This window comes from Aotus nancymaae, unplaced genomic scaffold, assembly GCF_030222135.1.
Source record: "Aotus nancymaae isolate 86718 unplaced genomic scaffold, 86718_ANA_hifiasm-v0.15.2.pri h1tg000046l, whole genome shotgun sequence".
In the NCBI taxonomy this organism is placed as follows: Eukaryota; Metazoa; Chordata; class Mammalia; order Primates; family Aotidae; genus Aotus; species Aotus nancymaae.
In genome coordinates, this window is record NW_026988460.1 from 25,694,054 (window position 1) to 25,706,180 (window position 12,127).

A 12,127-nucleotide genomic window follows, 5' to 3' on the forward strand; every position below is an offset into this window, starting at 1 on the left:
TTTTCCAGTTTGCAGTTCTTCTTTTAAAATGTTTGCATTAAATATATAACTAATGATTCAAATTAAGTGATTAGACAGTTGTTTTTGTTAATTTTTGAGGGCTGAGTTCCAACTGAATCATTTTCATCATCAGACACTGAAATGGGATTCCTAGAGCCGTTGAGCAGAGCAGAACCAGGCAGGGGGAGTTCCCCTAGTGTGCTCACATCACCGCCCATGGTCAGTTCCTGAGTGCTAGACAGAATTACGGGTCTGAAAGCCATCAGAAGGCCTCTTTCACTTTATAACATCCTATTTTAGAGGCTCTGTAAGGAGGTAACAGGGCTTTTATTTCTCAGTGAATAGTTACCCTAATAAAAATGTCTGGGTTATAGATGAAAAACACACTGGATGGGTTTTGTAAAAGAAAACTGGCAGGAGCTTATGTGTGACTACGCAAGGACCTTTTACCTGGACTTTGTATTACCTGTTCTTCCTGTGGCTGTGTACTCATTTCAGGCTAATTTCTACTACCTTTTCTACTGGTGATGAAGCCATCCTACCTGGTCAGAGGGTGCTCCTTCCCACTGGGCCCAGATGCTAGAGAAATGACCAGCCATGACACCATGCAGATGCTGCTAAAAGTCCCCCGTAACATCTGCTCTGTCCCTCTGCTCCCTGGACACAGAGCAGCCCCTCTACTGTGCACCCCCAGCAAAGGCCATGTTTATCAGGAAGCAGCAGCACTGTGCTTGAGCCATAGACGAGTCACTTACTTAAGCTGCTCTGAGCTCTGGTGTCTTCTTCTATTACATGGAGATCATTCTAGCGTCTCCCACAGGTTCAGGGGAAAAGGCACAGATGGAATGTTTGTGGAAGTGGTCTGAAACTGGTAACAGAGCAGAGCCCATAACTTCACTTTTATTTTGTATAATAACACCATGCCGTTCCCCACTGGTTTATCAAAGTCACAGGCCCTGTTCTTTAACAGTACAAAATGAAGACAACACACAGAAGACCTTTTTCCTTATCCATAAAAATTGGGGCCAGCTGTGGTGGCTCATGCCTGTAATCCCAGCACTTTGGAAGGCTGAGGCAGGACTGTTTGAGCCCAGGAGTTCTAGACTAGCCTGGGCAATACACTGAGACCCCATCTTTACAAAAATTAAAAATCAGCCAGGCATAGTGGCTCATGCCTATAGTCCTAGCTACTCAGGAGGCTGAGACAGGAGGACTGCTTGAGCCCAGGAGGTTGAGACTACAGTGAGTTATGATCATGACACTACATTCCACCCTGGGTGACAGAGTGAGACTGTGTCTCAAAAAAAATAAAAAGAAAAGAAAAAAGAAAATGGCAAAGAGAGAAACTGCAACACCTAACACAAGATGACTGAACCTTAGTCATGGAATATGATCTCCCCTCTCTTTCATTTTAATCACCTCAGGAAAGCATAGACCTTTGTAGGGATGGCCTCTGCCTGCTTCTCAGAATCAATAAAACTTTATAATAAAACAAAGTTTTACTGAAAACAAGCAGCATGTATTTCACATGAATACTGGCTTCAAACTTACCCTGCAGATTGAATGTGTTTCTTCAGTCTGGGTTGGTCTTCTTAGTAAATAGGAAGAATTCTGTTCCTTAATAAAAAGCGTGCCAGAAACATACACAGTAGTGTAGGTTCCTGGGTCCCAGTAATAATCTTTTGGCTGAGCACAGTGGTTCACACCTGTAATCCCAGCACTTTCGGAGGCCAAGGCAGGTGGATTGCTTGTGCCCAGGGGTTCAAGACCAGCCTGGGCAACATGGCAAAACTCCGTCTCTGCTAAAAATACAAAAAGTAGTCAGGTGTGGTGATGCATGCCTGTAGTCTCAGCTACTTGGGAGGCTGAGGCAGGATCACTTGAGCCTATAAGGTCGATGCTACAGTGAGCCATGATCATGCGACTGCTCTCTAGCTGCTCTCCAGCCTGGGCAACAGAGCGAGTCCCTGTCTCTAACAATAATTCCTTTACACATTAGAAATATGCCTTTAATTTTTCTGATCAGGCTGACTAATAGACTCATTCTCTCTTTTATGCATCCTGGTTCTGGGAAAACCTGTGGCCTGAGGGGCTGATGCTGTCTGATCTTTGGGCGTGCACAATGCAGGCCAGTGCTGCGGATCCCAGCAGCCCTGTTGCAGCAGTTGAAGGATGACAAAGAGTCTTTTCTTCCTCTAGACCAGCCTTTCATTTGCTCTGTTTTTCAGCAGCAGTGTACCTGTCATTACTGAAACACAGAAGCAAGCCCTGTGCTCCTTAGAACTCCTAAGTAATAGATATAAGGAGACCAGGATGTTCAAGAATTGTCATCTTGTCTGTGGCCCTTCAAATCCAGTGGCCTGTACTTACCAGCCCTTAACAATGCCGCACTAGAATTCATGAATGTGTAATGGAGCTATCCTGTTGTAAGCAGCATACATGAGAAAATAAATTACTTCTTGAAGGGTACAGTAATTGGCTATGCTCTAAAGCATGAGACTTGATTATTCCAAAATATATAATTATGAAAGTTATTAAAAGCATAAAATTAGACAGCTGTTTTAAAAATGCAGCTATACTACTACTCAATGTGACCCTGAATATTATTTTGTGGGGCAAGGTGAAAAATAACCATTGGTTTTTCACTATAATAATTTCACTAATTTCTCTTAGATCTTAACCTTTCACCTATTCAACAAAGATCCTCCATTTTTACAATTATCAGGACATTATTGACTCATCATACGAGTCATATATCCCTTGCTACACAGGATTAGAAACAGATCTTCTCCTAATGAAAAGGTGAAGAAAATGGCCTTTTAAAAACTTCGGAAAGAAAAAAGCAGCCAGGCGCGGTGGCTCATACCTGTAATCCCAGCACTTTGGGAGGCAAAGTGGGTGGATCACAAGGTTATGAGATCAAGACCATCCTGGCCAACATGGCGGAAACCCCATCTCTACTAAAAATACAAAAATTAGCTGGGCGTGTTGGCATACACCTGTAGTCCCAACTACTCGGCAGGCTGAGACAGGAGAATCACTTGAACCTGGGAGGCAGAGGTTGTAGTGAGCCGAGATCAAACCACTGCACTCCAGCCTGGCAACAGAGCAAGACTCCATCTCAAAAAAAAAAAAAAAAAAAAGGCATGCTCCTGCATATGTCCCTCGACATACTGTTGCTAAGCTCTCCTCTTGACAAATATTAAGAGAGAAATCTTTTTTCTCTTTAGGAAAGCTATAGGGACAGAACTTCTAATAAGAGATACAAGATAGTGTTTCTTGCTAAGTTCAGTTTTGGTGAAAAAAATCACAATAGATGAAACATTTGCTAAATAGCATATTTCAAATTTTAATTTTTGAAATAAGTTTAAAAGTGAAAGAAACACTGAGAGTTGCATATCTATGTAAATTAAGATGCTTGATTCAGGGGTCAGCTTTTGAGCTTCAGCTGCATTTGTGAATGACTGCGTTTACCTCTTACAAAAGCACTTCCACAGGCCTCTTTCTACCCTCAATCACCCTTCAAGGTGATACAGCCACGACTGAACTCAGAGCAGACAGACTCAGGGGTAGATCTCGTCGGAAGCCCCACAATTGGTAATGGCAAACCTTGAATGTGGCCAAACAGCCAGAGTGCTTGCTGCTTGGCCACTGCCACGCCTCAGCTGACAGGTTAATTTTCACTTATTCTGGACACTCACTTCACTAACTGAAACTCTAATAAATTAACTGAGAAATATTGACATTCTTAACATAAAGGAAAAAGCAGATTATATACCTATATCAAAACTATAAACGTTATGTTTGTACGTATTTTTGTACGTAAGTTTGTACATAAATTTAATGGAAACCTGAACCTTGAGAAACACACATCATTGATATTTATGTCCAGGATCAGTTAACTAGAAAGCAAGGTTAATATGACTGGGATTGTTTCTTGGAGCTAGAAATTTTCAGTCAACTCTGTTAGAATAATGATGGTGAAGAAGTGGCTGAATGTTTATGTAAGTCTAAGAGAATTCTAAGGACCTGTGGAATACTGAAACTGTTTCAACAGTGATGCCAGGCTTGGCATAATACTATGCACTAGACACATGGTTATTTACTTCAAGTCAGATATAAACATTTAATTCTCTATGGTTAGAAGCACAAGAAAGCTAAAACGTTCCGGGAAAAAGGACCAAGGAATGGATAGTGCTTGAGGGAGATTAGGAGTGTTCTTGAGAGTGACTTCTGAGTTGAAGCTTGACATATGAGGAGGAGGTTGCCTCACAGAGAAAGAGGGTTGGAGAGGTCCCTGGAAGTAGGGAGCGGAGTAAGGTGTGTAATAATGAAGACACCAAGTAGCATGTTTAGGGAATGGATTAGTTCAGAATTGCCAGAGTGCAGAGAGGAAGTCACAAAAATGGATGACATAAGAAAGGCTGTTTGGGTCATGCTGGTGGCTCACACCAGTAGTCTCAGCTACTTAGGATGGGAGAATCACTTGAGCCCAAGAGATGGAGGCTGCAGTGAGCCGTGATCACACCACTGCACTCCAACCTGGGAGACAGAATGACACCCTATTTCTAAAAATATAGTAATAATGACATTTTTAACAGGCTGTTTGGAGCCAAGTCATTCATGGCCACTGAATTTATCCTATATACTAAGAGACAGTAGGAGCCTTCAGATGCTCTAAAGTAGGTAGGTGATAAGAACAGACCTAAGTTTCAGTCCACTTCAGTCTTCCATTTAAAGACCAATTGAACATAGATGTAGTAGATTCTATCAAAGCTGGCCACCACCATAGATCCCCTCCTACACATTCTTACAATACAGCTAGCATTCCTCCCATGATATGGTGGAGTATACATCCCCTCCCCTTGAACCTGGACATACTTTTGTGATGGTCTCAACAAGTAACAAATAGAGAAAGTAACTATATGTGACTTCTGGTGCTGTCATAAAAATCTCTCTTTTTTTTGTGACATTCCCTCTTGGGATGCATCCACCATGCTGTAAGGAAGCCCAAGCCAAATGTAGGTGTTCATGCTGACAGCCAAGTACCAACCCCAGATGTATAAAGGAGTCTTTCAGATGACTCCAGCTATGTGACCATGAGGGATGCCAAGAGAGAACAACCTGAGGCCCCTAGAATTGATTTTTTTTTTTTTTTTAAAAGTAACTGTTGGTCTTTAGGCCACTGAGTTTGGGTGTGATTAATTATGCAATAGATGACTAGAAAACACGCATTTCTTAGCTCCCTCCTCAAACCCACTAAAGCCAGTAAATGAATAAAAAGATATAACCCAAAGGATAGAGTTCCAGAGGAGACACAGGGTATAGAAAATGTCAACCCATTTTTGGAAGATATAACACGCAGACACAGAGAAAATAATCAAGAAAATGCCTCAGACAGGGATGCCAGCGAAGACACAAAAGGGCTTCTGCCCCTGGAGGCTCGCAAATCGGAGGCACAGGTATCTTGGAAGGCCAGGGTGGGACTGAAGACAGGAGGATCAGCTGGGAATCTCTGTGAGGCGTCATGAGATCCTCAGATTTCCCAGACTCGTGCTAGCAGAAAATAAGTTTCCTTTCTGGTAGGGGGAAGGAGGGGTGGTGGAGGGGAACAAAACAGAACTAGAAGAGGCTGGGGACTCAGGGACACATGCATGGCTAAGACCAAGGGTATGATACTTCACTGAAAACAAATGGCTAAAAGTCTATATGCTCACCAGTAGAACTCTCCCCTCCACCTATTATCCTTAAAATTGACACAGGCAGTTCCTAGTTAGGTAACATTTAAAAAACAAAAAATATCCCTTGGAACAATATATACTCTAAAACAAGGATCAAGGGTCAGTGCATTTTTCTGAGAATATTAACTTTCTATCCAATTCTCAAGGGGGTTCATGCCTCTCTCAAAAGACAGAGCTACTGCTCTAAGATACTTGAGCCAAGTACAACCTGGAAATAACACTTTTTCAAGGCCCAGGCAGCCCCAGAAACTAAAGGGGTATAAGTCTCAGAAAAGCAATTCAAGAAGAGGATACGAAATGCACTCTTGGTGTCCCTGTGTTCTCATACCATTAATCCACCACAGGGAAAACAGTCTTTCTCTGGTCTCCTCTTGGGAAGAACAAGGGCCATTTACATAGAAGTTGAGGCCTCCCCAAATAGCCTGATAGGCTGTGCTAGAGCTTGACTTTGACAGACCATAGAGGTGGGCAGAAGAAAGTTTTCTTCCTCTTGGAGTCCTCAAGGACAGAAGAGCAGAAACAAGCACAAACAGTTATTAATAAATGTTCCACCCCTTGCTGGCCATGCAACTTTGGAGAAGTCATCCTCTCTGTTAGGTCTCGGCCTGTTTAGCTGTAAAAACAGGATAATACCATCTAATTCACAAGGTTATTGTAAATTAAACAGGGTAAGGTGTTAAATCTAAAGTAATATGCAATCTGGTATTCAGAGATTTTATCTTATCTGCCCAGATTCCACACTGCTTTTGTTTTTTTTTTTTTTGAGACTGGGACTTGCTCTGTAACCCAGACTAGAGTGCAGTGGCACAATCATGGCTCACTGCAGCTTTGACCTCCCTAGGCTCAAGCGATCCTCCTATCTCAGCCTCCAGTAGCTGAGACTACAGGCATGCGCCACCACACCCAGCTAATTTTTGTATTTTTACTGGAGATGGTGTTTCACCATGTTGCCCACGCTGGTCTCAAGCTCAAGCAATCCACCTGCCTCAGTCTCCCAAAGCACTGAGATTACAGGAGTGAGCCACTATACCTCGCTCAGATTCCACAATTAAAAAAAAGGGGTGGGGGTGGGTGGCTAACAGCAACCAAGTTTATATTACAACCAGGTAATTGTACAAACGATATAAACAGAAAGATAAAATTATTAGTACATATATAGTAATAAAGCATAAGCTATTATACAGAAAATGTGATACAAAGTTGTACATAAATACTTATAAAGGCAATTAATCTTCCCCAGTCTATGGGAATACAAAAGTTGCCAGTAATTAATTTACATTACAAAAAAGGAAAACCATTATTTATGCTATCACAAAACCAATACCCTTACAAGTAAAAACAATCTCTGCTTGATATTAGTAATTTGAAAAACCTAGCACATCTTCAACTATTGTTTAATCAAAACTTCATTTTCATTGACTCAACATTTATCACTTAAAGATGTAAAATAACCTTGCATGGCAAATGTTTACTCTGTACTAATGAAACTATGAAACAGTTCCTGCTCTCAAGTACACAGACAAGTCAATCAATGATGGACTGCAGAACAGACTGGTGAGTGTTACAAAAAACTGCCCAGGGAACCACTAGGGGTGGAGGAAGAACTCCTGGGTCTCACCATTGGGCACTTAGTGCTTTCACTTTCATCTGTAAACCAAGGGACAATTATATGAATATTGTATGAATACACTGCTACGGGGAAAAGCATTCATTCAACAGATGCACACTACATACTCTGTACTAGCAATTGTGTTAAGAGCTGAAACAGGGAAGGACAAGACACATCCTACCAGGGCTCCCAATATGGGCAGGTGCTGAGCTAATGCACACACAAGGGTTGGGTACTGCCAGATATCACCACTCTGGAGCAAGCACCTGTCTCTGTGAATGAATAATCTCCAGCATGGTAAGAGTTAACTGTATTCCAAAAGGTGAAACGAAACTTTTTTGCTTTGTTATGACGCATGTTTCAAATTGGATCAGTAGTTCAGGCCTGGAGTATGCATCAGAATAATCTGTGAAGCTCAGTAAAAGTGCAGATACCAGGGCCCACCTAAAGCTTACTGCTTCAGAACCACTGGGGGCCTGGCAGTTCTCAGATGCACACCTAGTTAAGAATCCTTTAAAGGCTGATAAAGCAATCTTGAAACCACTGTCAATGCAAAAGTGGATGCTCCTCATTAATAAGAACTCAAAAATAAAGTAGAGCTAGTATAATACTTGTTTTTGTTTTTATGTGCCTATAAAACCCATCAAAGTGTTAGAAAGCTACTTTCTAAGTAAAAAGACTTGCAGTCAAAAAACCAGAGCCCCCTCCACCAAAAAAAAAAAGGCACCATAACAGTGCTGACCTCAACGTGCAAAGGCCTGTTATGTGCTGTTGTTACTGTATGCTGTGTGCATGTGTACATACGCATCTGTTTTCAGGGGAAGAAAAGCTGTTAAAGTCAATTAAGGTTATGAATTCTTGCTACTACTTTAATATTAAACTAACCTTTAAGTGAAAAATTATTGAACACTATTACAAATGTAGCAAACTGACATAGATGGTTTACTACACAAGCTTTAATGTCAAAGGGACTAGATCATAGCCCCAGTTTCACTTATTGGACCTATAACATTGTGCAGGTCTCTTATCTGGGCCACAGTTCCTACACCTCAGGAAAATGGAAGTAACTACTTCATTTACAGAGCTATTAAATGGAAGAAGTGAGAAAACTATAAACCAACATCAAAGCCTGAATTATTGCTTAGTATTTACTTTAAAATCTAGTACAACTGCAATATTTTTAATTAAAAACCAGGTGGGGTACAGTGGCTCACACCTGTAATGCTAACACTTTGGAAAGTTGAGATGGGAGGTTCACTTGAGGCCAGGAGATCAAGACCACCCTGGTCAACAAAGCAAGACCCTATCTTTTTTTTTTTTTTTTTTGACACGGTTTTGCTCTTGTCGCCCAGGTTGGAGTGCAAGGGCGCGATCTCAGCTCACTGCAACCTCCACCTCAAGCAATTCTCCTGCCTCAGCCTCCCAAAGTAGCTGGGATTACAGGCCCTTGCAACCAACGCCTAGCTCATTTCTTTGTGTTTTTAGTAGGAACAGGGTTTCACCATGTTGGCCAGGCTGGTCTTGAACTACTGACCTCAAGTGATCCACCTGCATCAGGCTCCCAAGGTACAGGGATTACAGGCGTGAGCCACTGTGCCCAGCCAACCCCATCTAATAAAGAAAAAGAGTACACAACCACAAAGCACTGGGCCAAGTGCATTGTTTCCATGTTTGCAAGGATTTACCATCGAAATACTAGGTTGATGCAAAAGTTAATTTCCGGACTGTGAATTTCAAATCATTGTAACTAGGTTCAAACCTATCTTTATTAATCAAAATAGGAACCATTACAATCAACACATTTTTGCCAATTGGAAACAAATTTATTCCTGTAGCATAAAAATGCGTGCTTCAGGATTCAGTGAACTCTTGGAAAGCATTTTCTGCAACCTGCTGAAGCGTTTTCCCTGCAAAAAGTTGTCAAGATGCCAGAAGTGGTAGTTGGTTGGCCAGAGGTCAGGTGTATACGGTGGATGAGGCAAAACTTTGTGGCCCAATTCCTTCAACTTTTGAAGTGTTGGTTGTGTGACATGCAGTCAAGTATTGTCGTGGAGAAAAACTAGGCCCTTTCTGTTGACCAATGCCAGCTGCAGGCGTTGTAGTTTTCGGTGCATCTTATCGATTTGCTGAGCATATTTCTCAGATGTAATGGTTTTGCCAGGATTCAGAAAGCTGTAGTGGATCAGACTGGCAGCAGATTACCAAACAGTGACCATGACCTTTTTTTTGGTGTAAGTTTGGCATTGGGAACTGCTTTGGAGCTGCTTCTTGGTCCAACCACTGAGCTGGTTGTCGCTGGTTGCTGTATAAAATCCACTTTTCGTTGCACATCATAATCCCATTAAGAAATGGTTCACTGTTCTTGCGTGGGATAAAAAGACACTTCAAAAGAACAATATTTTTGATTTTTGTTCAGCTCATGAGGCACCCACTTATCAAGCTTTTTCACCTTTCCGATTTGCATTAAATTCCAACGACCCAAATGACTGTGGATAGTGAATGCTGAGTTCTTTCGAAATTTTTCATGTAGTTCGATGATTGCTCTCGATTGGTCATTGTCAGCTTCCCGTTGCCCACCACCAGGTTCCTCCTCTGCAAGGCTCTCTTCTCCTTTGCAAAACTTCTTGAGCCACCACTGCACTGTATGTTCCTTAGCAGTTCCTGGGCCAAATGTGTTACTGATGTTTTGAGTTGTCTCTGCTGCTTTATGACCCATTTTGAACTCAAACAAGAAAATTGCTCCAATTTGCTTTTTGTCTAACATCATTAGACAAAAAGCATAGTCTAAATATACATAGCATTATCTATAATAAACAGCAAGTAATAAGTCATTAGCAAAAAAAATAGTGAGAAACGTGCATTAAAGTGGTCCACATTTATTTAAGAATGTATTCCAGGCCGGGCACGGTGGGTCACGCCTGTAATCCCAGCCCTTTGGGAGGCCAAGGAGGGCGGATCACGAGGTCAGGTGATCGAGACCATCCAGCTTAACGTGGTGAAACCCCGTCTCTACTAAAAATACAAAAATTAGCTGGGCGTGGTGGCGCACGCCTGTAGTCCCAACCACTTGGGAGGCTGAGGCAGGAGAATCGCTTTAACCCGGGAGGTGGAGGCTGCAGTGAGCCGAGATCGCACCATTGCACTCCAGCTCGGGCAACAAGAGCGAAACTCCGTCTCCCCCCAACAACAACAACAACAAAAAGTATTCCAACATCAAACAGCACATTTCAATAATACAAACCTTTTTGGTTCTCACCCACCTCACCTCCAAAATAGGACAACCTTTCTGCCAGAAAAAATTTGACCACATTCTCTTAAGGCCTTTTCCAATTTCAAGATCTATGCTTCACCATGACTAAACGAACCTAGCTTTTTCCCCACTTTGCAAAATGAGCAAGGAAGACGGGGAAATAGGTATGTTTAAAACATTTCTTATCAAATAGAAATATTATAAGATAATGGGGAAAAATACTGAAGTTAGAGTCATCCTAATAAAAGCCCAAATGGGTACTGTGTAAAAAAAAAAAGTTAACCCATCCATTCTAGAGTCAGTATTTCCTGTTAAGAAGCAAGAAAACTGAAGGAAAAAAAATCACTTAGTACAAGATCTACAACCTGTAGTCTCAACACTTCAGGGCATTTAGGATAAATAAGCACCTGCACCTTCCCAGGCAAGTCAAAACCACAACAGAAGAGAGAGAAATATGTAACGAAAACTTGCAGCCCAAGAGTTTAAGATCAAGACAGGCCATTTTCTTCATATAAATTTAAGCAATGCTGCTAAAAGCTGCTTTACACATTCCTACCTATTACCATTTACTACTTTCATATCTCGAGGAGGCATGGAATTACACAAGATCTGGATCGTATGTTCATTAAGAAAAAATTACAGATTCTAGGGCATTTCAACACTTCACCTGCGATGGCCAGAGCGGACGCATCTCTGGGCCTTTAATACCTAAATTAAAAACTATCTGTACCAACGAAGGCCAGAAGAGAGCAATTCCCACTCAATACAACCCCTACTTCCGACCTATAGGCGCCCTACTGAGCCGCTGGGCGAATCCGTCGCACTAGTCAGGGCCCCGCTTCTTCCATCAACAGACTTTGCGAGCCTCCCAGAAGCCTCGGCTAGGCGGGAGGCCCGGGTGGAGGCCACCACTGCGAGCACTGTACCCACCCAACCGCGAGGAGTTCGCGGTTCCCCCGAGGGGCGGGCCTGCGCCCGGGTAACCGTGCGCGACATCCACGAGTTTTTAGGACCTCTAGCTTTTCGGCCTTTAGGCCCCGGCGCCTGCGCCATTTAAGCCACAGATACGCCCGCCCCGCCGCGACCGAGCCCGGCGGCAGCCGCCGCAACCGCCGCTCAGGGCCCCGTAGCCCAAGGGCCGGATGGACCGAGCGCCGGCCGCGGCGTTCCGGTGCGCGCGCGCGCCTCAGCCAATCGCGTGCTCGCCCGCCCCCCGCCGCCGCGGCGAGGCTGGCGCTGGGAAGAGGAAGAAGAACATTCGCCCTCCTCCTACCAGCGCGCGGGCGGCGGCGGCGGCGGCACCGGGGTCACGAACTCTGACCTTTCACTGACAAAAACAATAACAAACCCCCCCTTCCCCGCGACCCCGGCGGCGCCCCCGGGCCCGTCCCCGCCACCCCGCTCCCACCTCGGGATCTCGTCTCTCGCCCGCTGCCCCGCGAGCCCGCGGCCCCCGGGCTCCCGCCATCCGCCGACGCCGGGAGCCGGGGCTCCCCGCGCCCTGCCCTCCGCGCCGGGGGCCGCCCG